Source organism: Narcine bancroftii, chromosome 4 (genome assembly GCF_036971445.1).
Source record: "Narcine bancroftii isolate sNarBan1 chromosome 4, sNarBan1.hap1, whole genome shotgun sequence".
Taxonomy (NCBI): domain Eukaryota; kingdom Metazoa; phylum Chordata; class Chondrichthyes; order Torpediniformes; family Narcinidae; genus Narcine; species Narcine bancroftii.
Window position 1 is genome coordinate 284,695,549 of NC_091472.1, and position 11,379 is coordinate 284,706,927.

At 41.4% G+C, this 11,379-nt stretch overlaps 1 pseudogene; it reads left to right on the plus strand.

The window, feature by feature from the left end:
* The first annotated feature begins 219 nt into the window (after positions 1-219).
* Positions 220-2,321, plus strand: LOC138762466 (nucleoprotein TPR-like; annotated as a pseudogene).
* The last annotated feature ends 9,058 nt before the right edge of the window (positions 2,322-11,379 follow it).

An 11,379-nucleotide genomic window follows, 5' to 3' on the forward strand; every position in this document is an offset into this window, starting at 1 on the left:
GCTGTATGGTGACCTTCAAACACAAAGAGCAGCATCTAAGGTCACAGCTACTATTATAGAAAGGAGAGTACAGCCAATATTAGGTCTGTGTGCATGTGAAGAGCTCGACCTGCTGAAATGAGTTTTCATAATGGCTTCCCAGACCAAAGACAAGCACACAACACTCATGGAAAGGATAACTACATTGGTACAGAGAATCAACCTCATTACATGACATGAATGACAGAAAATGAGTTGGCAAATAAGGATGCCTTCTTAAGCCAGCTAGAAGACAAAAACACACAGTTACAGGAACGTCTGGAACTTGCTGAACGGAATCTACAGCAAATAATGAAGGGAGCAGAAATGTTACCGGAAGTAGAACCTGAACTCTTAAGAAAACAACTTGAAGAGTCTCTTCATGATAAGGAATTGGAAAATGCAAACCACCTTCTTTCAACTACAAAGCTTAAAGGAGCCACCACACTATCAGAAGAGGAACTGGCAGCTGTGGCCAAGAATGTGAAGCCTGGAATGAAGCTCACAGATTGTACAATGGAAATGTTGACGCCCAAGATCAATTGCTATTAGCAAAACAGGAAAATAAAAGAATGAATAAATATTTGAATGAAATTGTGAAAGAAGAGGTGATGAAAGCTCTACTTCTGAAGCACCAGCGTGAAGAATATGAACGTGTGTAAAATCTGTGGCAAATCTCTCAGATAAATTAGAAGATGCCATGAAACAAATTTACCATTTATAAAAATGCACTAATGTGGCAAATAAAGATGCTTCATTACTCAACAGGGAGAATCAGAGAAACAAAATGCAAGTGTCAGGTCTTTCACAGCAGAATAGGGTGCTTTTAATGGAACTAGAAGATGCACAAAGAAATCATATTTTACTTGAAGATGAAGTTAGTTCTGCTGACATAAGCAGTTCCTCTGAGGTGATTTCTCAGCATCTGGTGACCTATCATAATATTGAGGAACTGCAACAGCAAAATCAACAGCTACTGGCAACTGTTCATGAACTTGCCGATAAACAGGAACCTCTTCACAGATTTCTGAACTTCAGATGAATCTTGCTGATGCCCTAAATGAACATGAACGACTCCATGAAGCCAGAAGTCATCAGATGCAACTGGTGAAAAGAGACTGACCACAGAATGTAGACACTTTTGTTACATAGACATAGTATTATGTTTGTATTTTTGGTGTTTTTTTTTGGAAGGGGAAAGATGTGTTATTATGTGTGTAAATAAGAACTACATTTCCCAGCATGCCCGTGGTTGGGCAGAAACCAGAAATGACGCATGACAGGAGTCATGAGCATAGTTGCTAGAAGTCAGTTGAAGTAGCTCAAGGAAAATAAAGTCGGTTAAGTGTTAAATCTATGTAAAGTCATTCTTGAAAGAACAAGCACAACAAAGCAGTGCAATTGATCTACAATCCCTGCAGGGTTTGAAGAGTGGGAGGAAACCCGAGAACCCAGAGGAAACCCACGCAGACATGAAGAGAAAGTGCAAACCTATTACAGACAGTGACAGATTCAAACCCACATCGCTCAGGCTGTAATAATGTTGTGTTAACTGCTACGCTTGTTAAAAATAAACCCTTGCTTTCTCAAGTAAAATTTATAGATTTTATTTTATTGCTTTATCTCCTTTCAAGGCAAAAGTAAATAGAAAGTTACACCAAACATTTAAAAGCAATGTGGTACCACCAGTGTTGTTTAATAGATAATAAAAGCAGAAATTGCTGCAAATAGTTGCTAGGTCAGATAACATCTGCAAAGAGAAAAAAATAATTAACATTTCAGCTTAATCCCCCACAAGAGACTCAACCAGAAAGTCATGATGGAGGGATCTTTGGTTGTGTGGATAAAAAAAATTGACTTGTAGGAAGAAAGCAGAGAGTAATAATGGAAGGAAAGTATTCTGTCTGGAGGCCGGTGACTAGTGGAGTTCTGCAAAGATCTGTTCTGGAACCCCTGCTGTTGGTGATTTTGATAAATAACTTGGATGAGAAGGCAGAAGGATGAGTCAGTAAGTTTGACACAAAGGTTGGAGGAGTTGTAGATGGAGCTAAAGGTTGTCGATCGTTACAAGAGAATGTAGACAGGATGCAGAGTTGGGAAGAAAAATGGCAGGTGGATTTCAATCCAGATAAGTGTGAAGCGATATATTTTGGAAGGACAAACCAGAAGGCTGATAGAGGGTTAATGGTCAGTTACTTAAGAGTGTAGATGAACAGAGGGACCTTCGGGTTCAAATCCATACATCCCTCAAAGGTGCAGCACAGGTTGATAGGATTGCTAAGAAGGTCTATAGGGTGCTGTGATTCATTAATAATGGAATTGAATTCAGGAGTAGAGAGGTTACATTGCAACTCTACAAATCTCTGATAAGACCACATTTATTGTGGTTAGTTATGGAAAGAAGGAAGTGGAAGCTGTGGAGAGGGCGCAGAGGACATTTTCCCAGATGTTGCATAGATTAAGTCTTATGAGGCAAGGTTAGCTGAGCTGGGACTTTTCTCTTTAGAGCATAGAAGGATGAGAAGAGACTTGATAGAGGTCTACAAGATTTTGAGAGGGTGGACAGCCAGCACCTGTTTCCTAGGGCTGGAATAGCAAACACCAGAGGACATGTGTACAAAGTGAAGGGAGGGAAGTTCAGGGGAGACATCAGCGGTAAGTGGTTGTTTTTTTAAAAAATATACAAACACAGAGAGTTATGGGTGCCTGGAATGCATTGCCAGGAGTGGTGGTGGAGTCTGTAACATTGAGGGCCTTTAAGAGACTCTTAGACACATAATAAAGGATTACGGAGTAGGGAGGTTTTAGTCCTTTTTTTAAGGAAGGAATACATGGGTCAGCATATCAAGTGCCAAATGGCCTGTACTGTGCTGTATTGTTCTATTTTCCATGATCTAGACATAGAAAATTACAGGTCATACAGGCCCTTCAGCCCATAATGTTGTGCTGACCTATACAAACCTACTCGACAAACTAAGCCTTCTATACCTCACAGTCTATTGTTCTTGCCTTTTAAGTACCGCACTTACTGCTCCCGATGAGAAATGAACAAGCAGTCACCTTTCCCTGTGCTTTTAAAAGATCTTCTCTCGCAGGTCCCAACATGAAATTAACAAATACCTACCATTTCTCCTTCTTGTAAATGGTAAAATAATCAACAGTTGATAGGCAGGGGGAGGAGAAAATAAGTTGCATCCTTGTAGGAAGATGGAACATTGAGGAAAACTATTTCAAACAGCGTGAATTTTTCCAATACGTGACAAGTATACAAGAATTTTAAGCCCAAAATGTTGAAATGGTAGGTAACAGTTTATCACTGATAATATTGTTAAAATCCATAGAAAACAAAAGGCAGTCAAAACTGCCTTTTGTCTTCTCTGGATGAAGCATGGCCTGCTGAGTTTCTCCAGCATTTTTGTGTAATGCACTAAACCCTAGCCTCTGCTGGTTTTCATGTTTCCTCAGTTTTTGTCATTCTCTGTTCTCACATGCTCCTCTTCAACATATGATGTTGTAGATGGTCATGGTTTGTAGCCACACTTCCTCCTTAGCCACCTGTGGTAAGCCATAGTAATGCTATAATTGGCTACTGCTGGCTGGACACACCTCCTAAGATCAATCCTACCCACAACCCTTGCGTGCTCCCCATTCATTCTGACAGGATCAGTTGATGAGGCTTGCTGCTGCTCCATTCTATAGTCAATAAAAGCCTATCAGTTTCACAATCTCATTCTTTTGGGTAACTGATGGTACATCAATTTTATTCACTATAATTTTCAAGAAAGTTGGAGCAATACCTGAAGCCTAATAAACTCAACCTAGTCCCTTGATTGTCTGACGCTCTGAACATGTTCAAACTCAAGCTACGCTGCTTTCATGACGTCCTGATGGTGACCTCGAATATTATTAGCACAGACGAGGATAGACTGAAACTTCTCACACGGTCTTCCCAATGATCCAGGATGCAGAATCGTATATGGAGGCCAGGAGTACCCTGAAGTGCTAGTACCACAGAAGGGTAAATGAGGTCTACACAATGCACCTCCTGACCACAAGGAGGCAGCAACCCAGTGAGTCAAGCACAGAGGACCTACAGGCCTTCCAGGTCCTTTGCAAGCCATGCAATTGTAAAGCCATGCTGGCCACCCAGAACACAGAAGACCTCATCCGGGACACTTATGTGGCTGGCATCCATTCTGGATACACAAGGCAGAGACTCCTGGAGCAGAAGGGACTTGATCTGCAAGGGGAAGTTGAAATAACAGATACTGGAGGTGGCGTTGCCATCTTGGGATGGGGGGATCATCCCGCGCAATGAGTGACTGGTTGAGGGCATCATCACACTCCTCTAGTGAACCTGACCTTGGCCTCTGTGGTGGATGATCATCCAAATGCTAATTTTGCGGTCAGGACAAGAGGAAACACTGTCTTGCCAAGGAGGTGCTATGCTCTGGGTGTGGGAAAAGACAACATTACACAAAAGTCTAAATTGTCCATGAAACCTAGCAGTGCCATGTGTGGACAGTCGCCACCGTGGACAGGGCAATCGGCGCCATCTTCTCTGTGGACCAACAATGCCATGTGTGAGCCATGGTGGCTGCCAGCTTGGACTGTGCAGTCAGTGCCATCTTCTCAGGCCTGTAGCACAGCGGGAAAACAGTGAAGGTGGCCAACTTGAAACCAAGCACCTGAGCAACTCAGGCCATCCTCGTATTCGGACAGCAAGTCTACACTGGCCTCCTTCACTCTGGACCAAGGCAGACAACAAAAACTCACCCGATCCATGATGGACATCCAGGTAAATGAGAGTGTAATGAACTGCTTATTTGATAGCAGGAGTTCAGAAAGCTTCATTCACCCCGATACCGCTAAGTGCTGATCCCTCGAAGTAAGGCTAGACAACCATAAGAGCACCTTCGCATCCAAATTCTATATGACAGACATCCATGGGTCCAGTGTAATGACTTTGACCGTTAAAGGTACAGTCCACAAACACTTCGGGCTCTTCATCATGCCGCAGCTCTGTGCCCCTTGATGCTGAGGCTGGACTTTCAGTGCCAACTTAAGCTTGTTACATCTGCCCCTCCCCCCACTATCTGCAATGAACAGTTCCTAAATGGCCTTCCGCGCACAACCTGTGGTGTCTTGACCCTCAGGGTCACCCCTCTGCCACTGTTCGTGAACCTCATCCCTAAATGCAAACTTGTGGCTACCAGGAGCAGACAATACTGCGTCATAGACAAAGCATTTATTAAGTTGGAGATTCACCTGTTGTTGGGTGAGGGCATCATCAAGGCCACCATGGACCATGTGGAGGGTCCAAGTGGTTGTAATGAGAAAGGGGGTAAAGAACAGAATGGTCATAGATTTATAGCCATACCACTCTGTATATCCGATATGGTTAACTAAATCTGGTATTCTTCACCATTGACCTAAAGTTGGCCTATCACCAGCTTCAGATCCACCCAGAGACTGCCAGCATACTGCATTCGAGGCAGATGGTCGCCTCTACCACTTCCTCCAGGTGCCATTCAGCATCAACAATGTTTTCCAGTGGGAGATGGACCACATGGTGGACCACTATAAACTGCAAGCCACTTTTCCATACCTTTACAAGGTGACCATCTGCAGCCACGACCTGCAGGACCATGAGCCCAATCTTTAAAAATTCCTCCGAGCCATGAAGCTCCAAAAACTTGCTTATAACAGGGAGAAATGTGTGTTCTGGACAACCCAACTAGCAAGTCTTGGCTGTGTGGTTGAAAATGGTGTCATTGGCCCTGACCCTGACTGCATGCACCCTCTACTGAAGCTGACCCTCCCCAACACGCTCAGAGCCTTGAAGAAATGCTTGGATTTCTTCTCATACTATGCTCAATGTGTCCTCAACTATGCGGACAAGGCTCACCCATTGGTCAAAGCCACTTCTTTTCCCCATCAGCAGAGGTACGCATAACTTTCGGCCGTATCAAGGACGACATCGCCAAGATGCTGATGCATGCTATAGATGAGTCCACGCCATTCTAAGTGGAGAGTGCTATGTCTGACTTCACTCTGGCTGCCACACTCAACCATGCAGACAGACCCATTGCCTTCTTATCGCATACCATCCTAGTCCATCACTCCTCAGTTCAAAAGGAGGCACAGGCCATCGTGGAGGTGGTACGACACTGGAGACAATACCTTGGGAGCAAACAGTTCACCCTCCTCACAGACCAGCAGATGGTCGCCTTAGTGTTCAACAACAAGCAGAGGCGAAAAATCAAGAATGGTAAAATCCTCAGGTGGAGAATTGAACTGTCCACCTACAATTATAACATCCTATACCAGCATGCCAACTTAATGAGTCCTTGGATGCCCTATCCTGCATTTCTTGTGCTAGTGTCCAAATAGACAGATTGCAGGCTCTCCACAACAACCTCTGCCATCCCAGAGTTAAAAAGGTTCTTCCATTTCGTTAAAGCCCTGAACCTACCATACTCCATTGAGGAAGTCAGGACAATGAATAAAAATTGCCAGATCTGCGCCGAGTGCAAACCACACTTCTACCGCCCGGACAAGGCACACCTGATCAAAGCTACTCACCTCTTCAAGCACCTGAGCATCGACTTCAAGAGGCTTCTTCCTTCCTCACATCAGAATGTATACTTTCTCATCATCATTCATAAATACTGACGCTTCCCTTTCACCATTCTATGCCCAGACATGACCACGGCTACAGTCATCAAGGCCCTGTGAAATATCTTCACACTCTTTGCTTCATTCACAGTGACCGGGAGACCTCATTTATGAGCAATGAGCTGTGGCAGTAGCTGCTGGCCAGGGGCATCGCCATGAGCAAGACCAGCAATTACAATCTCAAAGGGAATCGGCAGATGGAAAAGGAGAATGCCACTGTCTGGAAAACTATCCTCCTGGTGCTGATGTCACGGGGTCTCCCTGTTTCCCACTGGAAAGAGGTCCTCCGAGACGCACTCCACTCTATACGGTAGCTTTAATGTACGCCACTAATAATACCACTCATTAATGCATGCTTCCCTTCCCTAGGAATTCTGCATCAGGGACTGGCTGCCTAGCTGGCGGACCTCCCTGGGATTGATTCTTCTGCAGAAGCACGCTAGGCAATCTAAGGTTGACCCACTAGTCGAGAGGGTCTACCTCCTTCACACAAACCCCAGTACGCCTACGTGGCCTTCCCTGATGGACACAAGGACAAGGTCACGATCCAGGATTTGGCACCATCTGGAGCTCCTCCAACTACTCTTGACCACCAAGAGACTCTTCCCCGCACTGCTACCTTGAGAGTCCTTAAACCTGCTGCTGACCACACTCCACCCCCGGCAACTGTTGTTACCCGCGATGCACCAGCATCACACTCCTTCCTCCCTTCCCCCACAGCAACTGTATTCAGTGATGACAGACTGACCCCACACGCTGTTCATGGCAGTGCAGCTGGACCCCAACAATTACCACATCATTCGTAGCAGCAGAGGAGACCCCCCCCTGACAAACTTAACCATATATGTGTATATATTTGCTTCATCTTTTTCACCTCGCAGGACTCTTCTTAAAAAGGAGGGATGAATGTGGTAAACCACAGTCATGCTGTTATTGACTACTGCTAGCTGGATGCACCTCCTGAGATCAAACCTGCCCACAACACCTTATGCTCCCCATTCATTTGGCCAGGATCAGTCGATGAGGTTGGCTGCTGCTCCATTCTACAGTTAATAAAAGTCTATTGGTTTCACAACCTCAGTCTTTTGTGGCAATTGATGGTGCATCACCACCCACTCTAATAAATATCTGGGTATAATATCTAAAGATTACCCATAGCAAGGATGTAGACATAGGAATGGTTGGGAACTGGGGCAACTATATAGTTCGTACAGGAAGCTATAGCATGGCTGCGAGTCTGGGTAGTTGAGTGGCCAGGAACATAGGTCTAGAGCAGTAGTTCCCAAACTTTTTTAATGCCCCGCACCCCCAAAAAATTTTAATATGTTCTTGCACCCCTTAAAGTAATAATTTATTTAAGAACAAATATGAAGGTGACCAAAACAAATTTGTATAATCAATTTTTAATAATATATAAACAAAAATGAAACATGGAAAAAAAATTATAACAAATTAAAAGTTGCATGAACCCTACAAAAAAATTAAATTTTCATCCATTTTAAATGTTCCAATTTTTAAAAAAGTTATAGGGTGATGCCATTTAAAAGGAAACAGCACATCAAAATGTGCTAAAATTCATAGAAAATCTCATTCTATTGAATAGAGAAAATAGAGGACATCCCCATCTTTAATTTGGACTTTAAAAAAATTGATATTTTTATCTTGAATATATAGGACAGTACCCTTAATAATGACAAAAAAAAACTGAAATGTTATCTTGCACCCCCGGTTGGGAAACCCTGGTCTAGAGGTTTCATTGTGGGTGGAAGGTCAACCAGAAGCAAGGGGTTGATAGCTAAGGACTAGATCATGGCTGGTATCACGAGCAGAAGGGCTTCAAGAAGAAGAAATAGGTATTGTATCCTTGAAATAGGTATTGAAATAGGTATTGTATCCTTGGGAAGATATTCATTTTAATGCAATTTACCCTTCCTAACAGTGTTAGTGGTAAGTCTTTCCAATGTCCTCAGTTTTGTCTTATAATTTCTTCATTAATGGCTGATAATTTAGTTTGTATAGATGGCCTAATTATCTATTTGTATACCTAGGTATCAAATTGCTTGTGTTTGCATCTAAATGATGATTCTTTCTTAAACTTTGTGAAATCCGCATTATTCATTGGCATTGCTTCACTTTTATTTGTGTTGATCTTGCACCCCAATACTTCTCCATATTCCTTCAATTTCTTATGTAATTCTTTTATTGATATTTCTGGTACTGTTAAGTATACTATGACATCATCTGCAAATAGACCTCTTTTATTTTTATCCCTCTTATTTTATTTTCTGTTCTTATCAGTTCTGCCAGTGGTTCTATAGCTAACGCGAACAGTGAGGGAGATAGTGGACATCCCCTGCCTAGTTGATCTGCTTAATTTAAATTGGCTTGATATATATCCATGTCACCTTTGCCAATGGTCCCTTATATAATGCTTTAATCCAATTAATATATTTCTCAGGTAGGTTGAACCTCTGTAGTACTTTGAATAAATAATTCCATTCTACTCTGTCAAAGGCTTTCTCTGCATCTAAGGCAACTGCCACTGTTGGTGTCTTGTTTCCTTGTACTGCATGGATTAAGTTAATGAACTTACAGATATTGTCTGTTGTTCGTCTTTTCTTAATAAATCCAGTTTGATCTAGTTTTACTACTTTTGGTACACAATCGGCCAATCTGTTTGCTAATAGTTTAGCTATTATCTTATAATCTGTGTTAAGTAGAGATATTGGTCTATATGATGCTGGTGTTACTGTAATTATTGCTGTTTTGCATGTTGTAAGAAGGAAACGGGAACAAAAGTACATGCAATTTGGGCATGTGAGAAAGTGGAAAAGTTTTGGGAAGATCTAAACCAGGTATTAAATAAAATCACAAAAAGCAACATACCAAAAAATCCAAAGATCTTTCTTCTAAGTAATATAAGAAGTAAAGAACTTGGACTTGATTTGGATGGTGCACAAAAAAGATTTATTATGATACCCTTAGCTGTAGCAAAAAAAATGTATTATGTCAACCTGGAAATAAGAAGATAGCCTGAGAATACAGCAATGGTACATAGAAATGAATAAATGTATTCCATTGGAAAAAAATAACATACAATTTAAAAAATAACATCACAGTATTCAAACAAATTTTGGAACCGTGCATGGAACACAACAGAGAAGTCCTACTGCGGACCTCCACCGCCTAAAATGACAGAAGGAGAAGAAGACTAAATGAACTGACCCCAGTATGTAAAAGTAGAAGACACAAATTTCTTGTTTATTTTCATTGTGTGATGAAATTGTTTAATGGGTTGAATGTATCATATAGGTTGAACGTTGAGTGGGTGGGGAGGGGGGGTTGAAGTAGAGAGGGAAGGGAGAGGGGGGGAAAGGGGAGAAAATGACACTGTGTATATTCAAGAGGGAAATGTTTGTGTGTATTTTGGTTAGTATGGTTCATAGTGTGAAAATTTTTTTAAAAATTAAAAAAAAAGAGGTTCATGAAGGTTTGAGGGAAGGAGAATGAAAGATCAGAAAATAACAGAGAATACTGTAAGAGATTACATTCAATGTCAGAGAGCTTTGAATGATAAAGAAATTTCAGTTACAATGTTGAGAATGGACCCTGATAAACAGAGAGTCGTAACACTGATCAAGCACTTTGTGCTGTCAGATTTCACCATAGGAACCTTTATATTAATACTAACTTCATTTTTGGTGACTGACAAACAAACTTGTACATGGTTGAGGAGTGTTCGCTCACTATTCTAAAAACACTAAAAGTAATCATAACAAAAGGCAATTGTTTGGCTCTGCAAAGATAATAATTCTTACTATCTCACATTAAACATGTTTTTACAGCATGTAATTTTATGTCATTTAATTTTACTTGTGTGTAACTATTTTAAATGCAAACTTCAAACACATTTAAAAGATATTGCCCCTTCATGCTTTGTGTCATGGCTATCTTTGAAAGGATCCTGTAATGTTGTACATCTGACTGGTCTTTGTAAGATAAAACACAAAACCTTCCTTCCTTTTCAATCTGAAGAAATACACAACTGAAACCCCATATCATTGGAATCCATCTGTGTTTCAATTTATTTTCAATTAAAGGAGCAATTAATCCTTAACAGATTCAATTCTTGGATTATCCACATTAATTGAAAATTACTTTTTTATTAGTCCTGCTGAATATGCAGTCAGTTTGCATACTGATAGCAAATATTAAGCTAAATCTGCAGCTCACATTCTTTTCTCCTCTTTTCCTTTCTCCTGGTCACTTTATTTCTCATTTGTAAGAAGCTCTGTCTGGGTTATTTACATGTGAAAACCCTTGAGTATCTTGAAGTAAGGATCCAAGACAGACACTGAGACCCATTCATTTCTCATTTCCTCTCAGGCAATTACCATCGAATCAATCATGTTTACTTACCCCTTCCATGACCACCGAGGAGATCCCAAATCACATTTCATTCAGCATGTCAATCACATTCTGGCCTTGTCCACTTTTCATTTCCAATAGAGAACATGTGACCACTAATCTGACAGTTGCTGACGGTGGTTAGGGTGCTGATTGATCTAATTAGCAATCAATTAGCTTGTTACTACTGGATGTAATTACATTTTATAGAGAAGAAAGTACAGCTGGTCAAAGTAATAAAACTGCCTCTGCTGCTACCTTACACTTTCTGCACCC